At 49.1% G+C, this 26,766-nt stretch overlaps 1 long non-coding RNA gene across 1 annotated transcript; it reads right to left on the reverse strand.

Annotated features, from left to right (window-relative positions):
* Positions 1-17,942: 17,942 nt before the first annotated feature.
* Positions 17,943-18,865, reverse strand: LOC112605676. The gene is made up of 2 exons (XR_003115546.1): positions 18,617-18,865; positions 17,943-18,075 (listed from the first exon to the last, which is right to left on the reverse strand). It is a non-coding gene; the product is annotated as an uncharacterized LOC112605676 (long non-coding RNA).
* Positions 18,866-26,766: the final 7,901 nt, after the last annotated feature.

The raw sequence follows: 26,766 nt of genomic DNA on the forward strand, positions 1-26,766 counted from the left end.
CAAGCCACTCCCTACTCATAAACCTACTGTGACTCCCCACTGTCCTACTGAATAAAGTCCAAGTGTTACAGTAGGTAGCTAGTTGGACATGAGCAGGGCAGGCGAGGCCCCTCCCAGGGAATATGTGGTGATCATCAGATGATGGTCAGAGGGTTGTTAAACTGTCTCTCTAAAATAATAACTGGGCACACCCAGCGCCAGGGAAAGGCAGTCTCCCGAAAGGTAGAAAACGCTTGATGCTGGTGATTAGCAGCTTCCTGAAAAGATCTCAGGAATTGGGCAGGTGGGCCTAAGCATGCACACTGAGAGGCAAAATGGTGGAGTTCAACTGGTATTTGGCCTTCCTCTAGGAACACTCGACTGATAAGGGAAGAACATCTCAAGTGAGCATGTGCACAACTTCAGTAAACACACCGTGCATGAGGCTCCTCTCAAGGGCTGGCGGGCCACTGTGCATGCGGACAGCCCACCCCAAGGAAAAATAAAGGGAGAGGAGATGTAAAACCCCAGAAGAATGCCAAGGTATAAAACCCCAGGGTCAAAGGTCAAAGGTCAAGCCAGGCACTTGGATCTCTCAAGTCACCTGTTTGGCCCTCTTCCAAGGGTACTTTACTTCCTTTTTTTCCTACTCTAAAACTTTTAAATAAACTTTCACTCCTGCTCTAAAACTTGCTTCCGTCTCTCCCTCTGCCTTATGCCCCCTTGGTTGAGAATTCTTTCTTCTGAGGAGGCAAGAACTGAGAGTACTGCGGACCCATATGGATCTGCTGCTGTTAACACAAGCACACTCCAGTGGTCAGTTTCCTGTCCCCATCTTGCTCAGCTTCATCCAGTCAGCGTCTCTCTCTTAGGCATGGAGGCCTTTGTGCATTGCCCCCCAGGACCCTGCCCACTCCATCGGCCAGCCCTTTCTCACTCTTCTGTTGCAAACTTCTCATTATCTGTGCCTTTAGCGTGGCCATGCCCCAGGGCTCAGTCCTTCACTGCTTCTTTCCATCCACCCCCTCCCTTGGCCGTTTCAGGCAGGCCCGTGGCCCTCAGCGTCGTGGGGATACAGAAGCCGCCCACATCACAATGTCCAGCCTGGCCTCTCCTTGGACTCCTCCCCATGGCCAGCTGGTTCTCTCCTTGCTTTTCGCACTTTAAGCCAGAACTCGTGATCTGCTTCCCAAGCCTTTTCCTCCCCCGTCTTTTCAAGTTTCCATTACTCAGGCCGAGAACCAGGCAGTCACTCTCGAATCCTCCCTGTCTCTCACATCCCACGTCCAAAATATCAGCAAATCCTGTGGGCTCAGTCTTCAGAAATACACCCAGAAGCCACTCCAAGCTGCCACTAGCGCCTCTGGCTGGTCCTTGCCTGCCACCTTCCCTCTCCAGGCCTCTCCTCTCAGCAGCCTGCAGGACGCCTTTCAAAAGCAAAGCGTGATGTTCACATGTCTACATTTGTTGAAACCAAAGAACTGTACACTAGGAAGGGTGTGTTTTACTGAATGTAAATTATATGTTAATTTAAAAAATGGAACAAAAAAGTGAAACAGCTTGTGTCACCCCTCCTCAAAACCTGCCTAATGACTCCATCTCAATCTTTTTTTTTTTTTTTTTTTGAGACAGAGTCTCACTCTGTCGCCCAGGCTGGAGTACAGCGACACGATCTTGGCTCACTGCAACCTTGGCCCCCCAGGTTCAAGCAATTCTCCTGCCTCAGCCTCCTGAGCAACTGGGACTACAGGCATGTGCCACCACTCCTGGCTAATTTTTGTATTTTTAGTAGAGATTGGGTTTCTCCATCTTGGCCAGGCTGGTCTCAAACTCCTGACCTCAAGTGATCCACCCACCTCAGCCTCCCAAAGTGCTGGGATTACAAGTGTGAGCCACCCCGCCAGGCCCCATCTCACTCTTTGTAACAGTCTATAAGGCTCTGTATCAGTGTTTCTCAAACTGTGAACCATGACCATTTAGTAGGCCAGGAAATCAATTTGAAGATCATCACTCATTGTCATGCGCGTCTGTGTGAAGAGACCACCAGACAGGCTTTGTGTGAACAATAAAGCTTTTTAATCACCTGGGTGCAGGCGGGCTGAGTCCGAAAAGAGAGTCAGCGAAGGGAGATAAGGGTGGGGCTGTTTTATAGCATTTGGGTAGGTAAAGGAAAATTATAGTCAAAGGGGGGTTGTTCTCTGGCAGGCAGGAGTGGGGGTCCCAAGATTCTCAGTGGGGGAGGTTTTTTGAGCCAGGATGAGCCAGGAAAAGGAATTAATTGCACAAGGTAATGTCATCGCTTAAGGCAAGGGCCGGCCATTTTCACTTCTTTTGTGGTGGAATGTCATCAGTTAAGGCAGGCAGGGCATTTTCACTTCTTTTGTGATTCTTCAGTTACTTCAGGCCATCTGGATATATCCGTGCAAGTCACAGGGGATGCGATGGCTTGGCTTGGGCTCAGAGGCCTGACACTCATATTATTTTTTAATGAAACAAAATAAAATAAAATAAAATATGTAAAAGTGCATACATATAGTCTATCTCCGTTGTATGTTTATATGTGGATAGCTGTCTTGATTGCCATATAAAACTGATTTCTTATGGAAGATGTAATTAATAAAAATTAAAAGCCACTGCTCAGCATGGTCTGCTCCCTAGGCCCATCACACCCTTCCTTTCTCTCTCACCCGCGCTCTGCCACAGCCCTACCGGCTCCTCACTGTTCGTGCACCCCTTGGGGCACACTCTTGCCTCAGGGCCTTTGCTCTGGCTGATTTCTCTGCCTGGAACATTCCTCCCCCTCATATCCCTCTCTCACTTCCTTCAGGTCTTGGCTCAAAGGAGAGAGAACCTTCCAGACGGACCTATTTAAAACAGCTCTCCCATTCCCAAGGTTCTTGTAATTCCCTTGTATCACTTTATTTTCTCCACAGCACTATGACTACTTGGAGTATTGTACATTTGTTTATTTGTCCCTTTCTCTCCATGAGAATGTCAGCTCCATGTGGGCAGGGACTGTGTCAATTGTACTCTTTGTTGTACCCCAGTGCCTAGAATACTGCTAGAATAAATACCATTCTTGGTTTAATGAAACATAGAGTCCGGTTAAGATGGCCTCCTGCAGTTCTCTTTAAATGGTAAAGCTCCTGGAAGCTCTACCAAAAGGAGAGAGGGCCCACTGGGAAATCCACCCGGGTTCATTGGCCTGGTGAGCCTTGAACATCCTCTGGATTCATCAGGAATTGGCTTTTCTGTGTTCTGGAATGCCTCTGCTGAGATTTCCTATTGCCCTGCTGGGATCCTGGTGGTCTCTGCAGAACCTGGGGGCCTGGGCCCTGCTGAAGTAAACAACACGGAAATGCTGTGGTTGGGATGTTTTGTTCCAGTTGCCAAGACTTGTGGGCTGAGAGCTCCCGCTGAGACAAAACAGAGGAACCTGAACCAGATGGATGGCGGCTTCCCCGCTGGCAGGAGAGGGAGGCCTCCTTGCACGGGAGGCTGCCCCGCTGGTTTGGAAGCCAGCCTTGCCACAGTGCCCCATCCCTTTGGCAGCATCCAGGAACCCCACTCAGGAGCCCACACCTGCCTCAGAGGCAACTGACTTTTGGGGGAAGGATAGGGCAGGAAGAGGGGACCACACCTTCAATAGCTCCAGGTTCAGGGCGAGTTCCCTTTACTAAAACGCTCTTATTCCCCGCAAATGGTGAATCAGAGGCTCAGACCCCTGGGAGAGCCCACTGAGGTCATGAAATAGAATCCCATTTCATAGGAAATGGGAAACTGAGGCCAGGAAAACTGAGGGCCAGACAGGGGAGTGACATCCTCAGAATCACACAGCAAGCTGAGGCTAGGGCCCCATCTGCCAACCATCAGCCTGGGGGCTTTTTGAACCAAGTAAAGCTACAGGATGGGCAAGCTTGAACCAGGGACAGAAAGCACTGAAGCATGGCCACTTACGCATGGGCCCACGGCACCAGAGGCCTTCACAGCCAAGGCGGCCTTTGACTCTTCATAGACGGGCTGGATTTCAACAGATAAAGAAGGCATTCCTGGGTAGGTGGGTTGAGGGTAGAATGGGTTACATCATTTCAGATGTGGGGAGTTTGTCTGGGGCATGATATGGAACAGTGTGACTGGTGTTCAGTTTGTGTGTGTAGGGTAGGGGAGAAGTAGGAGATGAGGCTCAGGCCTTATTTTGACAGTCAGTGGTTACCCTGATGCACACTGGAATAATGTGGGACCAATGACTTATTGCTTGGAGGGGGTCAGGGAACACAGGAGTGTGTTACTTGGAAGATTTCTATCCAGACCATCCCCTACCCTTCTCCCTCTGCTCGCCCTACCCCTCAACCAGGCAGCGCTGTCCCTGAACACAGGTGGCTGCCTCTCCTTGCCAAGTGCTGATGCTATTTTGGGATGCAGAACCTGCCAGCTGAATAGGGCTCCGCCTCCTACAGGGATGCCGGTGGCGGCGGGGAGGGGGTGGCTGGGAAGCAGGAGCAGGGCCTGGGAAAACAGGCCATCAAAGCTGCTGGGCAATTCCCTCCGGCCATGGAGAGGAGAGGGCTGCAGGATCACAACAGATGACTAAATATAGGGACATTCGGAGGTGGAAGTGGTTCCTGCCACCCGCAGGGGGCCGTCCAGTTCCTTCTCATAGGGGCAGGGAACCAGCGTGTTTGTGAGACTGAGCCCCAAGTGCCAGCCCAGCCTGGGGCTGGATCAGGCGCCTGGAGGACCTCAGTCTGGATTTGCTGTCAGATCTTCATCTACGGCTGGGATCATGGCTTGTGTTAACCACTGTGTTATTCCAATCATTATCTATTAGGCTCTGACTCTGGGCTAGGACTTGTGATTGGAGCTCTGGCTCAGAGGTCCCTGCTCTCAGGAACAAATGCTTTCCTGGGAAGACAAACTTGTAAATGGCCAGCCGTCTGTGGGTAAATGCAATAAGGACTCACCTAGAACATCAACATCTACCCCACTAGAATGCAAGCTCCCTGCAGGAGGGATTTTTGTATGATTGCTTCACTGCTATATACCCAGCAACCCCTAGATCAGTGCCTGGCACATAATAGGCCCTCAATAATATCTGTTAACTAGCAGAATGAATGGCTGTACCCAGAGAATCTGAGCAGGCTTTACGAAGGGGTGGCCTGGGGCTGGCTCTTGAAGAAAGTAGAGAATCTTGAGCTAATCTATTGGGACGAGCCTATCAGACAAACGTTGCATTGCAAAGACACGAGAATGTGTGATGTATTCAGGAACATTAGACCTAGTTTTACGTAAGCGCCAACAAGGAAGGAAGACTGGAACAGATCCCAAGGGGCTGTGAATGTGGCCAAAAGCCCTATTATGTACCTAGAGGTGTCCAAAATGGGGTGCAAAGTGATCCATTCATATAGAAAGAACATTCTATAACTTTCTTTTTTTGAGACAAGATCTTGTTCTGTTGCTCAGGCTGAAGTGCAGTGGCACCATCTCGGCTCACTGCAACCTCAACCTCCCAGGTTCAAGCAATCCTCCTGCCTCAGCTCCTCAAGTAGCTGGAATGACAGGAGTACGCCACCATGCCCAGGTAGGGTTTTTTTTTTTTTTTTTTTAATTTTTAGTCAAGGTAGGGTTTTGCCATGTTGCCCAAGCTGGTCTTCAACTCCTGAGCTCAAGCCATCTGCCCATCTTGACCTCCCAAAATGCCAGGGTTACAGGTGTGAGTCACTGAGCCTGGTCGAACATTCTAGAACTTCTATTTATATTTACCTTCTAAAAAAGGAAGAAAAATTCAAGCTCTATTAATATTTATTAAGTAGGCTGACATTGGTGCCCTCACCTTGTCCACACCATGGTAGGTCATGTGTCCAGCATGGGTTTGGCTGACCATGATGTTGCCACCCCACTGCAACACCTTCAGTGAGCCTGCCACAGGATGTCATCGAGGCACTTCATTTTATAAAAACAGTCGTTAAATCATAGTGTCTTATCAAAGCTTCTTGACAGAACAAGTGGCTGCAAAAACCTTTTGTACCATACAGAAACTTGCTGGTTACCTCACAGCAAAATACTTAAAATAGTTACACCTTGAAGATGAGTTTTGCCCCTCCTTCCCTTCCCTTCCCTTCCCTTCCCTTCCCTTCCCTTCCCTTCCCTTTTCTTTCTTTCTTTCTTTCTTTTTCTTCTTTCCTTCTTTCCTTTTCTTTCCTTTCCTTTTTTTTTTTTAATCACCCAGGCTAGAGTGCAGTGGCGCCATCCCAGCTCACTGCAACCTCTGCCTCTCGGGTTCAAGCAATTCTTCTGCCTCAGCCTCCTGAATAGCTGGGATTCCAGCTAATTTTTATATTTTTAGTAGAGATAGGGTTTTGCCATTTTGGCCAGTCTGGTCTCAAACTCTTGACCTCAAGTGATCCACCCACCTCAGCCTCTCAAAGTGCTGGGATTACAGGTGTGAGCCACGGCACCCGACAGAGATTTGCCTTTTTCTTCTATGAAAAGACAAAGGATCCGAATGTGCTGGCTCCTGTGACAATTAGGGGATGCTATCCAGGAGATGCTAAAAATGAACGAATACATAGCAGAGGTAAAGGTGACATTTTAAGATTGAATAAGAAAGTAACTGCTTTGGAAACAAAGTCACCCTATAGGGAGAACACTTTGCTGAATAAAATCTTGGGATGATTTTGTTGCTGAAGTTCAGTGTGTTTTGAACTCATTTGTCAAAAATATTAAAAAGTAACACCTTCAACTGGTTGGCATCAGTTAAACCAAATTCCAATCAAAAGTCCGTGCACAGAATTGAAAATTGCACCTTGTGATTTAGTAAGTACAGTCAAGAATGCACATCCTCCATGTGGCACTTCGGCCCTTTGTGAGATATATTTTTTCAACTACAATAACCATTAAGCCAAGTGAAAAGATAAATGGAATTTAGTATCAGATTCTCAAATGAGTGTAGCCCTTTATTAATGCAAGATTTTATTTAAAAATGGAGCATTCTTAATTGCAATTTTTAGAAATAATGTATTTAGAGCAAAAGACTTTTTAATACCATTAAATAAAATGAAAATAAAACTTTTAAAATGATATTACTTATTTAATCTTTCTCTTATTCTTTTTCCAGTGTCTATTATTGGCGTATGTTTTCAAATTTATCCAAGCATTTGTGTGGCAGCACATGTATATAATTTATAAACAAACACATGCATATATTGGATTGATGGTATGCATTTTTTTTTTTATTGATAGGAGAATGAGATTCAGCCACAGCTGAGCATGACGGGCAAGTTAGGGAGGAACTCAGGAGGTGAGGGCCAGGATCCACTTGAGGCCACCTCCAAAACTGGAGGTTGGGATTCTAGAGGTTTCACAGGGACCCTCTTGGCGACTCCTGTTGGGCCCAGGGGTCTATGGTCTAGAGGAGAGGCTAGGCTTTGATCCGGACATGGCCCAGGAGGGAGCCAGAGCTGGGCCCAGGGTCGAAGACAAGGAAGAGTGGAGGAGGGGACTCCAGAGGCTTTCTGGAGAAGGCAGAATTAAGTGTAGGCTGTGGTGATGGATGGGATGAGAGGGTGAGGAGAGCATGGGAGGCACCCATGCTGCTGCCCAAGACACTGTAGCATGTGTCAGGGTGGTGGAAGTGTCCTCACTGTAATGGGGCATGATGTAGAGGGGAAGGAGCAGTTTTCCAGGGACCATTCAGTTGTAGGTATGATCTGGATCCATGCAGGAGAAATCAGGAGACCAGGGGCTCAGGGAGAGAGAGAAGCCAAGGACTCAACTTCCTCTCTATTCTCCCCACAGGGTTACATGTCCCCAAAGGCAAAGACAGGGCCTCCTCCTATCCTATTCTCCTCTCACATCCCCACTGAGCCAGGGAGGGCTCACCATAAGTGCTCAATGCCAGCAGCCAGTTTGGGGTGGGCAAGGGCCCAGGGCCCAGGCCACAGAAACTGAAGGTCGCCCTGGTAACAGGCCCTGTTATGATGCTTCAGGGAGCCAGGGGGCTATTAGTCAGAGCCATGCAGGAAGGGGCCATTATGTCCCCTCCTGCCCTGGAGGCCTGGCAGACCAAATCTGGACATGCCTGGGAGTGGCCCAAGGACAGGTCATTGTCTGGCCTGACCCTGGCTGCTGGTCAAAGGGGACAGCTTGGTCCCACAGAGGCTCCCAGTGGGGATCTGGGTCCAAAAATCAGTCTACTGTCCATTAACAAACCGTGATGGGGATGACAGACAAATCAGACCTGACCCTCAGTGGGGGAAGAGGGTTTCCTGTCTGTCACATGAGATGGGATATCAGGGGTGGCACCAGCACAGCTCTGGCTCAGCCTTCCAGACACACCTCAGCCCTTGACGCGGTCCGCTTGGGAGCTCCCTGCACTGATCCCAGTAAGATGGCCAGGGTTCCCACATTTCAGGACTCCTTGTGGGGATCGCTTCAGAGCCACAGGGGAAAGGCAGCCCCTTCTGACCTGGCTGGAATATTCCAGCATACCTTGGGATAGACAGTCCCTCTTTTTCCTGGGCCTCAGTTTCCCTGTGGTATGTCAGCAGATTACTCAGGGCACCTGCCCCTGCAAGCCCCCACTGTGTCCACACTGAGCCACGCCCATGCCACATGGCCTCACTGCCACATCTTTGCGCATGCTGTTCTGTCTGCAGGCGATGCCCTCTCCCTTGGGCTTGCCTGTATCATCCTGTGCTTCCTTCCCACAGCCTTGCTGTAACGTCACTTCCGGGCTGGTGAGTTTGATCCTTCTGTTGCGGGACCTGTGACTAAGGCGGCGGGAGGCCTGGGGCCCAGCCCTCCATGAGCAGGCCTCCTTCACCCCTCCTCACTAAGAGTGAGAGAACCCATTGGATCACTGTCTCCAGGCAGGGGTCCCTTCCCTGCTGTGCCCATCCCCCCCAGCACACACACACACGCACGCACGCACACACACACGCACACACACATGTGTCCTCCGGGCATCCCCAGGGGAAGATGCAGAGTCTCAGAAGGACTGGCATGCCCCTACTCGCTGCACAGCCTCAGAGGAGCCACGTGCGCTCCTTGAGTCTCCATTTCCCGTTGGTAGAAGGAGGGCAGGGAGTGACAGGCAGGGATTGACCAACAGGAAGACACGCCACGGCAGAGCTAGCGCCCGCGCTTCTGATTACTTTTAAGGAATGGTTATTTTTATTCTAAATGTGGGCATCTCTTGCTGGCTCTTTTAGGCTGTTTGATTAATACTCATGAGTCACACCCCACTCCCCTTTACACTCTTGTGGGTTGGAGGAGCTGAAGAGGGGTGGGGATGGGAGGCCAGGCCCCCCCGGGAACCTGCCCTCAGCATGAATGTCAGGAAACTCAGCAGCAACAGCAGGGCAGACCTGAATCACTCAGCCCTTTCCAGCCCCGGGGAGCTCTGATAATAGACCCGGGAGCCCTTCCAAGAAGCAGCCTAGGGCACAGGCACAGGCAAACAGGCCCCATTTGTAATCCTGCCACTGCAGGCCCCTGCCTTTTTCCTGATCCTCCCTCTGAGAATCTTACTATTCACGATCGAAACTGTCTCTGCCCGCCCTGTGGTTCCCCCTGCCACATGCTTGCTCAAGTTGTTCCTGGACTGCCTTCTCCAGCCTTCTGGGACCAGCCACTGCCTCCAGGAAGTGTTCCTGGGCTCCTCCACCTGGAAAGGACTTTTCCTCAGCACCCTGTGGGTGTCACTTTAAAGGCCCCAAATAAGGGCTCCAACTCAGGGTGCACTGCGGACCAGCGGCTGGGCCCTTCACCGGCGTCATCACATTTCCGTCTATTTATAGATGAGGAAACTGAGGCTCCGAAAGGCTGCATAACTTGCCTTTGATAATTTGCAAAGCTAGGATTCAAGACAAGGTGACACAGAAGCCCGTGCAGTTTCCGCAAACCCCAGGTACACTCCCACATCCATACCCTCCCTGAGTGAAGATGAATGAAGTTAATGTCCTGAAGGAAAGCTGAGCTTAAAAAAAAAAATCAAAACAAACCCAAAGTTGCCAGTGACTCTCCTAAGTTCTTTTCTCCAAACTGCTAATGTTAGACATCTCTTTTTCCAGGAGAAGTATATTTCCTAAAACAAGGCGCTGCCAGTGAACTCACAGACCCGAGAGGAAGACGGAAGTCAACTATCTCCTCTTTCATGACCCTGGGTCAGCTTCTTCATGGGGGACCCTTTTGGCAACTCCTGTTGGGCCCAGCTGACAAGAGACATTAATAATCCCAGTACTAGGGACATTAATCATCACTGTCCCATTCACATGATAACTCCATGATGGACAGAGAACTGAGGTCTTTGCCTCAGTTCATCCTTACAACAGCTCAGCGATATGGGTACTGTTGTCCTATGTCACTGGGCTAGGGGGTAGGGCAAACTGAGGCTCAGAGAGGCTGGTCAGTGACCCGACAGACCTGCCTAAGAAGGTTCATACTCTTAACTTTCCAACCAGGGATCTCCCCACCCTTCCTTTCCCAGGGCAGTCCCTCGCGCTATGGCCAGGGGACCTCTGCCTGGGGGAAGCATTAAGGCTCTTGCCAGGGACCTGCATAGTGGGTGGGCCTCCCTCAGGGTTTTCCCTTTTCTAGCGGCCACAGAGCTTGGCTGACCTCGGCACCTCCTGGGCTGGCCCTGCCCCTGTGCTCACAAGAACTGTGGTACCCTATTAGCATACTGGTGGCTAAGAAGGACAGAGCCTGAACTTGGAGTCAAGAGCCTGGGGTTTGAATCCGTGCTCTGCCACTTATTTGCCATGACCTTGGATGAGTTGCTCACCTCTGTAAGCCTCTGAGGGACTGTCTACCAGGTGAAATGAGGGCATTGTGGGGACAGGAGCGGAAGTACAGTGGGCCTTGCTGGAAGTGAGCTGGGTCTGAGAGGGGTAGAGGGGTGGGTGAGAGGAAGCTTGGCCCAGGAGACAGGGCCATTCCAGGTCTAGGTCTGGAAGCCAAGGACGAGGGGCATGAAAGCAAGGACGTGCTGTGCTCATCTGTGCAGGAAACTTTAGGGAGCACCCCCTTCCTGTGGGTAGAAAAAGAAAGAGCTTTGCCCTTTGGAATTTGCCCCTGTGTCTCCCCCGACACCACAAGACACAGACCTCCAGCATTTGGGCTGAATTAAGAGCGTCAGACATCAGCTGCTTCTGAATCACGGGCTGCTCCAAGCCAGGAGAGCACGTAGGGCATATCCTGAAGGGAGGTTTTCACACTGTGTCCAGCAGGCTCTGGAGGACTTCCGAAAGAAGGGGCTCTGGGCCCCACCCTACCTTCACTCACACATGTCCCTTTATTATCTTTGCAAACTGGGGTCCTTTTATTTCAAGTAAAGAGTGGGGTCTGTATCCAAATAGAGAAACAGAGAAAAACCACCCCTGGATCCAAGGCTCTCATTTTATAGAGTTCAGGAGAAGTCACACAGCCAGACAGTGGGAGGGCAGGATTAGAATCCTGTCTGTCCAGCTCACACATGCATGCATGCCTTTATTGACTAACTAATTCAAAAAGTAGGTATCAAATGCCCTCCCTGTGACAGGCATGATGCTGACCAGGAGGATTCTGTGGAAGCCAAAATAGACAGGGTCCCTATTCTCACAGTTCACAGTCTAAGAAGATGACACTGATTAATAACAGCTCACACATTGGCACTTATTACCATATGCCATGTCCTTTACATGTATGAACTCTTGTGATTACCCTATGAGATTAGTAAGTCCTCAGTTTGCACAGGAGGAAATTGAGGTACTGATAGGTGAAACAATATGCCTACAGACAAGCAGCTAGAAAGCAGCAGAGTTGGGATTTGAACCTTTACTATCTGGCTCCAGAGTATGTGTTCATTTCTACTCCATTATATAGATCGGTGTGATTTAGAATCTATGGTGTTTTCTATGTGTTTTACTTATATACAGGGGAACCTGGCTAAGCTGAGGTCAGGGTAGGGAGAGGTGTCAGCAAAGGCTTCCCTGAGGAAGTGATGTTATTTTAAAATGGAAGGACAACACTTACAGGCAATTGATTTTCAACAATGGTGTCAAGACCATTCAGTAGTGTTTGCAATAAATGATACTGGGACAATTGGATATCCACATGAAAAATAATAAATCTGATCCTCTACCTCACACCATATACAAGCATTAACTGAAAATATATTGAAGGCCTAAATGTAAGAACTAAAACTATAAAACTCCCAGAAACTTAGAAGAAACTAAGACTCTATACAACTCTTAAAGCTAAAAGACACTAAAACTCTATAAAACGCTAAAAACTTAAAAGAAAACATAGTTGTAAATCTTTGTGACTTTGGATTAGGCACTGGTTTCTAGGATATAATACCGAAAGCACAAACAACAAAAGAAAAAAAAGATACATCGTATATCATCAAAATTGAAAACTTTCATGCTTCAAAGAATACCACCAAGAAAGTAAAAGCAAAACTCACAGAATGAGAAAAAACTTTGCAAGCCATGTGCCCAGTAAGAGACTTGTATCTAGAATATATAAAGAACATATACAACTCAGTAATAAAAAGACAAATAACCCAATTAAAAATGGGCAAAGGCTCTGGATAGAGCCTCTAAAGAATATGTACAAGTGGTCAATAAGCACATGGAAAGCTGTTCACCATCACTAGCCATCAGAGAAATGTTATAATGAAATACCACTTCATGCCCACTACAATGGCTGTCATTAAAAAGACGGACAATAAAAAGTGTTGATGAGGATATAAAGAAACTGGAACCCCAGCAGGCGCATGGGCATGTAAAATAGTGCAACCTCTGTGGAAAACCATCTGGCAATTCCTCAAAAGGTTAAACATAGTTACCCTATGACAAAGCAATTCCACTCCTAGGAATATACCCAAGAGAAATAAAACATATGCCACACAAAAACTTGGACGTGAGCATGCATAGCAGCATTATTCATCATAGCTAAAAAGTGGAAACATCCCAAATGGCCATGAGCTGATGAACAGTTCAATAGAATGTGGTATCATTCATGCAATGGAATATTATTTGGTAACAAAAAGCAACAAGTACTGACATATGCTACAACATGGGTGGACCTTGAAAACATGATGCTAAGTGAAAGAAGTCAATCAAAAAGAATACATATTGTGTAATCCCATTTATACAAAATGTCCAGAATACGCAAATCTATAGAGGCAGAAATTAGATGAATGATTGCCTAATTGGGCACTTGGGGGACTGACTGCTAATGAGTGTGGGATTTTAGGGGTGGAGAGGTGATAGAAATGTTCTAAAATTGATTGTGGTGATGGTTACTCAGCTCTGTGAGTATACTAAATCACTGAACTATACACTTTTAATAAAAGAATTGTATGATATAGGAATTATATATCAACAAGCTGTTATTTTTAAAATGTGGAAGGATGAAGAGGCACTACCTATGAACATGGAAGGGGCTGGGGTTTGGAGAGTGCCTTCTAAACGAAGGGAACTGCACGTACAAAGGCCCTGTGGCTGGGAGTTTGGGGTGGTTAAGAAAGCAAAAGAGACCAGGTGACAGGAGCTCACAGGGAAAAAAAAAGAGAGAGAGAGAGGAGAGAAGAGGCTGGAGAGCCAGCCAGACCAGCCCATCCAGGGCCTTGAGGACCAAAGCAGGGCCTCAGGTGCACACCAAGGTCGGTGAGCAGGGTGAGGTTCTTACCATAGTGCAGGTGGTGGCACACGGCTCCTCATGCCCAGCCTGTCTCGCCCTTCCCCTCTTTCTGACCTCGCTCATCTGTCTGGGGAAGCCCTGGCATAGGATGTGAGTTCCGGAGGAACTGCAGGGATCTCTTGTCAGAAGTCTTCATGGAGGACGGGCTTTGTGGCAGAGCTGAGGTTGAAGTGCCACCTCTGCCACTCGCTGAGTGACTTTGGCAGGCTCTGTCCTCTCTCCCACCATCTGCACAGTGACCTGTTCCACCTTCCAACAGGGCCACGCTAAGGAAGGTCCATGCCATGGTGTGCAGCACTTTGTAAAGAAAGTCTAAAAGGTCATCATCTGTCTGCGCCAGCTGGCTTCTTTCTGAATTTCAGGGTCTGCTGATGGGCTGGGCTGTTGCACCCCCTCTCTGGGGCCGATGGGGTTTACTGCAGAGCTGGCTGTAATCCTGAGGTTGGAAAAATGTCTCCCAGGCCTGTGGGTCGCTCCTTCCCAACTCCAGGACGCTGGGCAGGGGGCAGGGGGAGGGAATGGGAAAGCTGGGAGCAGACAGGCTGTGTCCTTATCCTAGGATGTGACTAATTAGATGGTGAGGCAGGGTGAGTGTGGACTCCTCGGACAGGAGCAAAGTCTGGGGCCTTCGCAGCTGGAATCTGTTCACTTGTGCTTTGAACAAACACAGAGGCCTTCTTTGCAACTTTAGGAATCATTCCAGCCTGATACATGCTCCAAACTGGAAGAGGCGCTGGGGCCCAGAGGTGGGGAGGCCTTGTGTAAGGCCATATGGTCAGTAAGGGGCAGAGGAAAACAAAAAAGCCAGAAAAGTCAGAAAGGGGAGGGGGCTGGCGATCCTTTGGTACAGCCTCCACACTGCACACAGAGAACAGAAGCCCACAGAGCTTAGATCGCCACAATGATAGGGACAGGCCAGCCTGCGGGCACACGCTTTCTGCTGTCCCCAACCCCTGAGGCCTCTTCTTCAGACCCCTGAGAAGCGGATGCCTTGGGCATCTTCCCAAAGTCCCATTCCTGGTCCTAGTCATCCCTCCTGACACTCCCCTGCAACGGCCCCTCCCACTGTTCCTCCACCTTTGCCTGGCCTGAAGTCTGGATCCCCAGGGTGAGGGCTGAGCCGTGGCCTTCGCTGGCCTTGAGCCCAGGATCTGGCGGCCATATGATAATGCTTGGTGTGCCCTCAACAGAACCCATTACCTTGTTCTACTCCTGACCCTCTGGTATCTGTCAGTGATGTACTCCATCCCCCACTTTGTGCCCAAGCCAGCTAGACACCTGGGGGTCACCTGCCTCTCCCACCTTCCCCTGACAGCCACCCACTTCCTAAGGCCTCCCTTCCTCTCTGAGATAGCCCCTGCCTGCCCACTGCCCTTGCCTGGGTTCAGGCCTCCTTTCTCTCCTGCATCCCCAGCAGCCTCTCCATTCCAACCTCTTCACAGGAGTCAGAGACACCTTTGGAAACATGGTTCCGCTTGTACCCCTCCTCTCCTCAATACCGTTTCATGGTTCCCCAGCACCTTCAGAGCAAAGCCGAAGCTCCTCAGCCTGGAGTTCAAGGCCTTTCTTAATGTTCTGCTGGCTCCTGTTGACCCTGTGAGCGGCCATGCTGCAGGTGTTCCCATTGTGTGCTGTTTCCAACAGGGCAGACTTGGTCCTTACCTGCCAGCCTTTGTCCCCCAGCTCCCTCCATCCCACGCTCTTTTCTCCTCCTCTTTCTGGGCTGCGTGGTAACCACTCACTCACTCTTCAAGGATCAGTTCCCCAAAGATTTCCGCATAGGTAGCACACGGAGCCGAGTGTAGACTTAACTGAGCTCCTGTGACGCTGGACATACTGCCCCCGTCCCCAGTCTGAGAGTGCCTCAAGCCCCGGCCAGGTTTTCCTGGGCTCAGAAACAAAGCATAGAAGGAAGGAAGGGAGTGGAAAGGAAGGCACTTATTCTAGGTCCTTGCTCAAGCGCCTCCTCTCCTAGAAACCCCTAGACAGATGGCGTCTCCTGTCACTGCCACCCAGACACTCGTGACGCAGTCGCAGGCTAACTCACACCACAGAGTGACTCGTGTTGACACGGCCTCTGGAATGGCGGAGCTGCAAGCCCATTTAGGCCACACTGATGCACAGATGGTGAAGTGAGGCCCAGAGACGAGCAGGCAGGGCTGACTGTTACTCAGTAGGCTGGAGCCGAGCCAGAATTTCAATTCTTATCCGTCGGACTGCAAACCCCATGCTCTTTCCCATGAACCGGCTGTCTGCCTCTGTCCCCAGGCAGCAGAAGGCCCTGCTCTCAACATCTGATGTGGGCACTCCGGACCCTGAGAGCCCATCGTGGGAGCAGCAGAGCCCAGAGCCTCACCTGGGCCCATAGGAGCTGCAAGCTCCAGGCCCAGGCACAACACAGCAGGCCCAAAGTCCTTGTGGGGTTCTGGGGTGGAGGCAGCAGGGACTGAGCCTTTGCAGGGCATTCACTCTGCACCCAATCCTTCCCAGGCCTTGTCTCGGTAAAGCTCACTCCAGCTCAGCCACACAGAGGTCACTCTAGGATTCCACCCCCCACTCCCAGTCCCTCCCTGACCCCAGCCCTCATTATGCTGTCCACAGAGCCAGGCCTCTTGGGCTTGATTCTCAGCCCTGCCACTTACTTGCTTTGGGAACAAAGTGCCTTAAGCTCCCTGTGCCTCAATTTCCTCCTCCATGATAATGTTGGGAGACGATAGGGTTATTGTGGGAATGAAATGAGTCAATACGTGTAAATCACTTAGAACAATGGCAGGGGGTAAGTGCTCTAAGGCAAGCCTCACCATCACCAACACCACCATCATCATTTTACTTGTTTGTCTGTCTTGGCCCACTGGACAGTGGACTCCAGAGGGATATGTTTTCCGGACTCTGCTTCTCCCCAGTGCCCAGCCCTCAGCCTAGCCAGCAGGGGGACTTACTGCATGTTTGTGTGAGGACAAACTTCCGGCGAGTGAAGGGAACAGACTTGCTCTAGGTCACCCAGGTCCACTACCGCGGACCATGTTTCCCTCGGTCTCCGGGCAGGGCGGGCACTGTGTTGCACATACAGAGGGCATATTGGCCAAGATGGCATTAACAGAAAGGGCTCCTTGAGGACTCTCGAAATCTCAGTGTGACTTAAAGGAAAAATATGCCCCAGGTGTTAGAGAAGAGGGCGCTGGGGCTGGCCCTCCCATCTCATGCATTTGCAGGGCTGCAGAAAGGGAGTGGGGAGGAAGGTGGGGTCTGGCTGGGGAAAGGCCTACCCCACTGCGTCTGCTTTGTGTCTTCCTAGGGCGGGTGCGTTGCATCCAGGGCTGTGTGGAGGGAGAGTTTACATTCCCAAGTACCTTAGACAAGGGTGGCTGATAATGTCTCTGGTCTGGGAGCTTCTGCAGTGACTTTATCTCTCTAGATAGCGCCAGGCTGGCCTGGGCTGAGGAGAGAAGGGGAGGGGACCTTGTGGTATCTGGGAAGCCTCAGAGCTCATGCTTAGGTGCGGCTGTGCCCACCTGGCTCTGAGGTCCCTGGCCCAGCTCCTGCTGCCGTACCCTCCACCCCCCAACCCCATTCACCCTTGACCAGCTCCTGCCTGGGCCTGCCCAGCCACACTCTGCAGCCTCCAATGTCTTGGTTAGTCTGTGAGCCACCTGAGGACAGGTCTTCCTCAGGAACCTGCACAGAGTTGGACACCTCACTTTTAGCATCCGGCCTAGACTTATTTCCTCCCAGGCTCCCTGAAAACCTGCTCCTCCTCTCTCCCTCCCAGTCAGAGACTGGGGCAACATCTTTAACCCCTTCCTTTTTCCCAAACCTCATGTCCCTGCGTCCACTTAATGAGCACTCACTATGTTCCAGGCACTTTATTAAATCCCCCCAAGACCCCTCAGGGGCACTATTATAATTCCCATCTGACACAGAGGGATTTGTCATACAGCATTGGTGACTTGCCCTAGGGCACCCATCTGAAAGGCACAGAGCTGGGCTTTGAGCTTAGTTTGGAAGGCACAGTTGTGGGTGGAAGGACTGACTCCAGGTTCTATCTGCGGTGTGGGGATGAAGCATGGGTGGGAGAGCTTGCCTGTACCTGGGGAGAGTTGCAGAGGAAGAGGGGGGCTATTCCTGTTACCTAGCGCTGCGTACCAAGCCTCTCTGAAAATTAGTGCTTGAGACAATGACATTTAGTTTGTTCTCAAGTCTGCATTTGTGCAGGGCTCAGAGAGGATGGTTCATCTCTGCTCCTCTGGACATTATCTGGGATGCACTGGAAACTGAAATCATTTGAAGAGTTGGTTTATTCATATGTCTGGCAGCTGAAGCTTGGGCTGTTGGCCAGAACATCTATAGTGGCCTCTGCATGTAGCTTGGGCTTCCTCAAAATATGGTGTCTGAGTCCCAAGGGCAAGCATGCTGAGAGAAAGACAGAGACAGAAAGATAGACAGACAGACGGGTGGCGGCTGTACCACATTTTACATTTAGCCTAGGAAGTTTTCATGTCACTTCTGTCACATTCTTTTCATGGAGGCCATCTCAAAGGCACGCCCAGTTTCAAGGGGAAGAGCAATGGACTCCATCTCCTGATGGGGAATGACAAGTTTCCAGGGTGTAGAATTAGGAACACTCCTGAGATCTTTTTTGGGAAATTTCAGTTTGCCATAGGGACCTCCTCTGCTGGCCTCTCCTGCGTGGTTCCACTTCCCTGACTTGGCAGGACACTTCTGGGAGCTCGACCAATGCTGCTCCTCTCACCCCAGCTTTGGAAGCATAGTCAGTCGGGGGAGGAGCAGAGCCAGTGAGTGGCTGTGTACTGAGCACTGGCTGCATGCCAGGCCTCCCCCGGGTGCTTGTGTGCCTTCTTTCGTTGGATCCCCACCATACTCCTACATCATGTGCAGTGTGGTTCCTATTTTGTCAGTGAGGAAACAGGCTGAAATAGGTGAGGTGACTTACCAAGGCCATCAGGGGTCATCAGGGAGGCCACGTCAGTGTGGCTCTGAAGGTCTTTCTCTTGCCACTGCACAGCTGTCTCCAGGTTCAAGATAGGGAAGACCCCACAGGGAGAGGGATTAAGGATGGTGACCTTAGGATCAGAACAACTTGGGTCCTCAATGAAGCTCCTTAACTTTGAGCAGGTCACTTCATTGCTCTGAGCCTCAGTCTCCTCATGAGTCCAGTGGAGCCATGGCCTCCACATCACAGACGTAAGAAAACATAATGAAATAAAATCATCTTTGCTACAAGCTTGGCACAGCCTCTGGCTCATCATGCATGGGACTCAGGCCACCCAGCCCGTCCCTAGACAGGACCTGCTTGCCTGTGGCGAATGAGCAGATCGGTGGATGCCTGAGGACCGGGCATGCTGCCACTCACCAAGGGGGAGCCCCTGGGTTCCTGTTGGCTATTTTTAGGACTGTGTGGGCAACCACAGAACCACATGTGGGGTTTACCACCCCTTGGCCAAGCCCGGAAGAATAAGAGAACACTCCTGACGACGGAGGACAGGCATCTGGGGAGGCGGGATGGGTCTCACTTCCTTCCCAGCATCTCCAGGTTGACAAAGGCAGAGAGCCTCTCCAAGCCTCAGTTTCCTCATCTATAAAATGGGGATAATAGTAAAAACAATAGCCCACATTTTTGCAGGCCTCACCATGTGCCAGATGCTGGTCAAGCCCTTCATGGGTGTCATCTCCTGTGATCTGTGATTCCTGTGAGGGAGGCTGGAAGAGGTGGAAGTTGTTCAGCTAGAAGAGGGGGCAGGAATGGAACCAGGCCTGGCTCTTTTAACCACTCTGCTCCCAGCCTCTCCAAACAGACTAGAGGGTCACAAGGATTAGTTAAGAGTATGGATGTGGATGTGTTTTTTAAACTGTAAGAGAATGTCAACCAAACAGGTCCAGGGACAGGGATAACATAGGCTAGAAGCTTAGGACTATGCTCCATGGAGACCCCTCCGAAAAAAACAAGCTTTGAAAGCTACTACTGAGAGGTGGACTAAACACCAGAGGTGGCAGCAAGATTTCCCTGGTCCACAGCAGTTCTCAGAGGAAGGAGCTGCAGACCCAGGCCCACCCACTTCCTCATTCACTTGGGTCCCTGACAAGCTTACCCTTTGGGTCCAGGAAACTGTTCCTGGAAGAGCCACCAGCCATGGTTAGGACTCAGAAGTTCTGTGATTTCCCAAGTGGAAAAGATAAAAAAGGGCAACAGGGCATGTGTGTGCCCACACAGACATTTGCCTGCAACCATATGCACTCACACCACATGAATCACACATGCACACAGGCAAATATACCTATCCACACACTCACAGACCTCCAGGCACACCTGTTCACACAGGCACACACATACATACACATCGCACCCAGCCATATTCCTGTATTAAGATGCACCTAGGGAGTATGTACAGACATTACACAAACATCAACACGCATCCCATATGCTTAAATGGATTAGCATAAATACACAATCATGCATCTATGCACAAAGTATAAACACGCACACACACACATATTTATGTGTCCAGTCATCATACTCTTCCATGGATAACAGGTATATGTACTCAATTCACTTATTATGAAAGGTTGTATACACATTGCGACTCACACAAACACATGCATGCACAGACACACATGGATTACATATGTGCTTAATAACAGTTGGCACGGATCCATAAGCATCTGCATGTATACACCACCACCACGCATCACAGCCATCCGCATCTGCACATGCAAACTCGTGTGCACACGCCTGCATGCACACACTCTTACCTGCACACCTGCAGGCCTGCCCATGCTGCACACGGTGTGTACACCTTGCCTTTTCTGGCTCCTTTGTTGCTGAGTGATCCTGTAGAGGTGCAGAAACACAAACACCTAGTTCCACTTCACCTGAAAACCCCCTACCCCTGGGTGCGTGGGAGGGTGAACCAGATGCCCTCGCTGTGGGGGACACAGTGGAAAGTATGACCTGAGTTGACTTTTACAATAAGAGCAAAGGTGAGGGGTTTTTCCAGCCGGTTACCTCACTGTGTCGGGGCTGACCAGGGCCGCCCCTGCTAATCCACCTCCTGTGGGCCCCTCCAATTACCCAGGGTGCTCAGGTTCAACACGGACTCAACATCTGCTTAGTTTACTCAGCAGTTAATGAGCTAGAGCCTGGATCCGCCTGTGTGTCAGGTTCTGGGCTGAGGGTTGGGCTGGGGAGATGCGGTGGATCTGGCCTGGCTCATGCAGCTCGAAGGTGGGAGGAGGCCTGGTGGGTGGAGTCTGTGGGAGGCTCTAGGTCAAATCCCTAAAAACGAATCTGCTTGATGACCAGCTTGTCAACTGATCAGGTTTTCAAATGACCAATTTGCTGAATATACCAAACTTACCAATTTATTATTCACTTTTTCCAAAGTATATAACAATTGTATTGGATAGATTGACACTGGTTTTCATTTCATCTTCATAGTTCATTTGAAGGAATGTTCAGATGGTCAAAAGCTAAGGGTCAGGGAGTGGTTTCATTCAGTAAAGGCATTTAACATTTGGAACTGCAGAGGGACTTTCTGGGTACATCCACCAAGAACGGGGCATTCTGGGAGCTCTGAAGCAAGACAGGCCTTCAGGGACCACCTGACTCCCTAGTGCCATGTGGCCCATGTCTGGGTTGTCCTCTGACTGGCTCTGCGTCCTGGGCCAGACCCCTTCTCCTGTCTGGGTCTCAGTCTCCTGGCTATAAAGAGCTCAGCTTTTGGGCCTTGCTGATGTTTGATGAGACCCTGGAGCTACCTGTGACCTCAGTCTCCGAGCGTGGCCAGGGTGCAGGCCATGGGAGCCAGAGAAGGTGCTGACTCTGCTGAGGGCAGCCCAGCCCTGCTTGGAAGTCAAGGCTGTTTTGTTGGTGCCTTTCTCTGAACTGTGACATTTCTGGGTCCTGCCCCAGCCCCAGGCAGTGGGGCCTTGCATGCTCTGTGCGGGGAGCACGGGGCTGCAGAGGGTGGGGCCCGACTAACTTTCCTTTCCTGGTAACACGCTCACTAAGCTCATTTCCTTTTTCTGAAGGGAAATGCCATTGACATCACACCACTGGATTTTCAGTGACGCCAGATGAGAACTCGTGAGCCCTTCGCAGGCAAGAAGGGTGCACGCGTAGGCTGGGCACAGATCTGACTCAGGGCAGATTTGGAGAACCCCTGATCTGAGGCTCCTAGCCCTTGCTTTAGAGATGGGGACCCCTAGGTCAGAGAGGGGTAGAGACATGCCCTGGGTTCCACAGCCAGATAGCAGGGCTGGGGCCAGATCCCAGGCCCCTGCCTCCCAGCCCAGGGCGCTAGATGAAGGGGCCTGACCTGCCCTCTCAACCTATCTTAATAGTGGCACCAACATCCACCAAGTTGCCCCGGCCACAGATGAGTCTCACTGCCCTCCTCCCTCCCAGTACCCTCCTCCTGGCTGCAGCACTCATACTGTCTCCTGCCACTCCCTGGCTCAGGCCTCCTTGTCTCCCATCCCAGGCCACTCCCTGGCTCAGGCCTCCTTGTCTGTCTCCAGGACCCCAGTCCAGGAAATACCTGGCCACTGCTCTGGCCTCCCTACCTACATCCAGGCCTCTCCCTCCAGTCCATCCTCTATTCAGCTGCGTGGGTGACCCGGCTAAAACACAGAGCCCACAGTGTTAGTCCCCAGGGCAACCCTTCCAGGGCTCCTTGGCTGGGCATCCCAGACTCTCCGCGGGTGGCGCTCCCGCCTTCTCCCAGCTGCTGCCCCTGACACGCCCATTTGCTCCCTCAGTGCAGAAGCTGCCTGCCTTCTTCAGAGTGTGCATCCTCTCTGTATTTGCTGCTCCTGCGCCATTTCCTCTTCGGGAACTCCTCCTTCTGCAGGCACGTTCCTGTTTTTGCACACTCCTGAGGAAAGCTCACACGTCCCAATCTCCTGTCCCCTGCCTCAGCCTTGGAGGGAAAGTCTAGGTCTTCCTCCCCACCTCCTTGACAGCAGCAAAGACATTTTATTGTGGAAAATTTCAAACACACAACAAAAATAGTGCAAAAACACCGTGGATTCCTCACCCAACTTCGACCCTCACCAACTCAGGCCACTCTTGTTTCATTTCTATCCCCCAACTCCTCCCCACGGGGTTACTCAGAGCAAATTTAAACATCAAATGATTTTATTCACAAATACTGCAAGGAGTCGGGTGCAGTGGCTCATGCCTGTAAATCCCAGCAACTTGGGAGGCTGAGGTGGGCAGATTACTTGAGGCCAGGAGTTCAACATCAGCCTGAGCAACATAGCAAGGCCCTGTCTCAAAATAAATAAATAAATATTGCAGTCTGTATTTCTAAAAGATAAAGGCATGGCCAGAAACCATTATCCTGCCTACATTTTTAATAATAATTTTTTATTATCATTAAATATCTAGTGGTGTTTAAATTTCCTCAATAAACCGGGCTTGGTGGCTCACACTTGTAAGCGTGATTACTCCAGATTACTCCAAATCATGCTCGTAAGCGTGATTATTCCCAGAACTTTGGGAGGCTGAGGCAGGAAGTTCACTTGAGCCCTGGAGTTCAAGGCCAGCCTGGGCAACAGAGTAAGACCTCGTCTCCAAATAAAAAAATTCCCCATTGTCTAACAAAGATTTTTTATAGATCTTTTAAAGTTAATTTTTTCAAAATCAGGATCTACACAAGTTCCATACATTGCATTTGATTGTTTTTTCTTAAATCTCTTTCAATCTATTCTCCTTCCTCTCTTTTTGTTTTTTTTTTGGGGGGGGGCAGAGGGTTGGTTGTTTTTTTTTTTTTTTTTTTGAATCAAGGTCTAACTCACTCTGTCACCCAGGTAGGTATGCAGAGGCATGATCTTGGCTCATTGTAACCTCCACCTCCTGGGCTCAAGAGATCCTCCCACCTCAGGCTCCTGAGTAGCTGGGACCACAGGCACACACTACCACACCTGGCTAATTTTTTGTAATTTTTGTAGAGACAGGGTTTTGCCATGTTGCCCAGGCTGGTCTCAGACTCCTAAGCTCAAGAGATCTTCCCACCTCACCCTCCCAAAGTGCTGGGATTATAGGTGTGAGCAACTGAGCCTGGTCTCTCCTTATTTTTTATTTTTATTTTGTCTTGAGACACCGTCTTGCTCTGTTCCCCATGCTGGAGGGCAGTGATGTAATCTCAGCTAACTGCAACCTCTGCCTTCCAGGCTCAAGTGATTCAGCCACCTCAGTCTCCCAAGTATTAAGAGCTGTGACTACAGGAATGTGCCACCACACTGGCTAATTTTTTTTTTTTTTTTTTGTAGAGATGGGGTTTTGCCATGTTGCCCAGGCTGGTCTCGAACTCCTGGGCTCAAACGATCCTCCCACCTCGGCCTCCCAAAATGCTGGGATTTCCTATTTAAAAATATATATTTATTTGTTGACTAAGCCAAGTTGTTGATCCCATGTAGTTTTCCACCTTCCCGCTGCATTCCCCCATAGTGTTATTTAACACATTCTTCAGTTTCCTGCCTTTCCCGTAAATTGGTAGTTAGATCTAAACACTTGATTAGGCGCAGTGTGTGAGGGAGAATGCTTCACAGGTGGAGTGTCTGCTTTCCTCAGAAGGCACATCATATTTATAATGTTTGGTTGTCTCTCCTTTTGTGCTTTTAGAAGGCTTTGATGATCGCTGCCTACATCTAGTATTTCATTAGAGAATTACAAAACAATGATGTTTTAATTTTATCATTCTTTCTTCATTTATTAGCTGGAACACTTCTATGGAGAAAAACTTCTCTCCTTGATGCTTTGGTTCCTCTGAGGTACAATTGGTTTAGGAAGGACAGGATTAGTGCTGGCTGATTTCTCCTTTATTTATCAGTTTTCAGAATAATGAGTTGATTCCCTCACAGTCTCTAGAGGTGATCAGCAAAGATTTTTTGATCCTTGGTTTTGTTTTTGTTTTTTAAAATTATTATCTAATATTTTTAAACGCATTTGGAGATTTTCAGTTTATTGCAGTTATTAACCTTGTTATCACTCAAATTGTCCCACCTTTGGCCCACAGAGCTCTCTTGGTCGTCTAAGTCCTTTTGGCCTGACCCTAATAGTGTTTAATACCATCCTGACTTTCTGGTAAAACGAGATGTCCAGGTTTGTCTTGTATGTTTTCTGCCTAGACCTAGAATTAGATAGTTCTTCAAGAACCCTGGTTCTTTTTTATAAGAAGTGGCATTTAGAAACCACAAATATGGGTGTGAGGTGTGAGGTGTGCTCAGTTGGTCTTTGCTTTTAGACCTTCTCAAGGTGCAGAGCTAGGAAATTTTTTTCTTAAGAAGATATACATCAAGGGTTCATACTGATACTTTGTATGAAACCTTCAACTATAGGGCTTTTACGTAAGTTTTTTGATTTTGTATCTGAATCTCTTTTGTCTAATGCTGAACGTCTTGCTTCCTAACAACATTGACATTATTACTGATTCATTTCTCCTACTTTCTTTCTATATATACATATTATAAAAATATCAGAATAATAATACCAATAGTGGTATTAATAATATGATTACTTGATTACTGAAAGCACTTTATAATTTGTCTGTGATTCTTTTGTCCTTAGAATATATAGCCTACCAGTCAAGCTACAGTCAAGTTACCAGGTTTCTAAATCACTTAAAATAATTCAACTTTGTTCGGTGAAGACACCAGTTCAATACAGATTTATTGATTTCATTTTGCTTTTGATTTGGGGGGATTGCTTTTGACTTTTATTTAGATTTAATTTTGTTTTATTTTTATGTAAAGAATTTATGTAATTTGAAAGCTAACCTATATAATAAGGTATATTCAGAGAAGTCTGGCTTCTACTCCATTCCCTTACCACACTTCCTCCCCACTCCAACAGACAATTGTTTAATTTTATTTTCTATCTTTTAACTGATATTTAATTTAAAAAATACGCATGTATTGTGTATTCCCTCCTTTTTCTTGGATAAAATGATAATGTACTATATGCATTTTAGTCCACTCTGCTTTTCAGTTAACATTTTACCCAGCCCGGAAGTCACACTGTCAAGGCATGCCGAGATCTTCTTCATTCCTTTTTTTTTTTTTTTTTTTGAGACGGAGTCTTGCTCTGTCACGCGCCTGGAGTGCAGTGGCGTGATCTCTACTCATTGCAACCTCCGCCTCCTGGGATCAAGCAATTCTCCTGCCTCGCCTCCCGAGTAGCTGGGATTACAGGCGTGCGCCACCACACCTGACTAATTTTTTTTTTTTTTTTTGAGACAGAGTCTCGCTCTGTCGCCCAGACTGGAGTGCAGTGGCCGGATCTCAGCTCACTGCAAGCTCCGCCCCCCGGGTTCACGCCATTCTCCCGCCTCAGCCTCCTGAGTAGCTGGGACTACAGGCGCCCACCACCACGCCCGGCTAATTTTTTGTATTTTTAGTAGAGAGGGGGTTTCACCATGGTCTCAATCTCCTGACCTTGTGATCCGCCCGCCTCAACCTCCCAAAGTGCTGGGATTACAGGCGTGAGCCACCGCGCCCGGCCTTTTTTTTTTTGTATTTTAATTAGAGACAGGATTTTACCATATTGGCCAGGCTGTTCTCCAACTCGTGACCTTGTGATCCACCCACCTCGGCCTCCCAAAGTGCTGGGTTTACAGGCATGAGCCACTGCTTCTGGCCTCATTCCCTTTTCTAGGTACAGAGTTGTCTATTATGTGGTCAAGCAACCCCTATTGATGGACATTTGAGTGGTTTCTAGTTTTTTTTACTATTACAAATGATGCTGCCGTGAATAGCTTTATGAATCTGTCTTCTCTTATTTTTGCCAAGATGGGATTGCCAGGGTAAAGGGTAAATTCAAATGTAATTTTGCGACAAAAGTTCCCCTCCAGGTAGGGCTTGCACCATTTTGTTTTCCCATCAGACAATGTATGAGAGGGGCCTCTTTTCCCACAGTCTTGCCCACAGTGCACATTCTCAAACTTTTGAGTTTTTGCCAATCTAACAGACGAGAAATGATATCTTGGCTTAGCTTTAATTGGCATTTCTCTGATTATGAAGAAGGTTAGACATTTTTCTATATGTTTACATTCTGATTCATGTTTGGGTCCCTAGTGCCCAGCA

Source organism: Theropithecus gelada, chromosome 14, assembly GCF_003255815.1.
Source record: "Theropithecus gelada isolate Dixy chromosome 14, Tgel_1.0, whole genome shotgun sequence".
NCBI classification, from domain to species: Eukaryota; Metazoa; Chordata; class Mammalia; order Primates; family Cercopithecidae; genus Theropithecus; species Theropithecus gelada.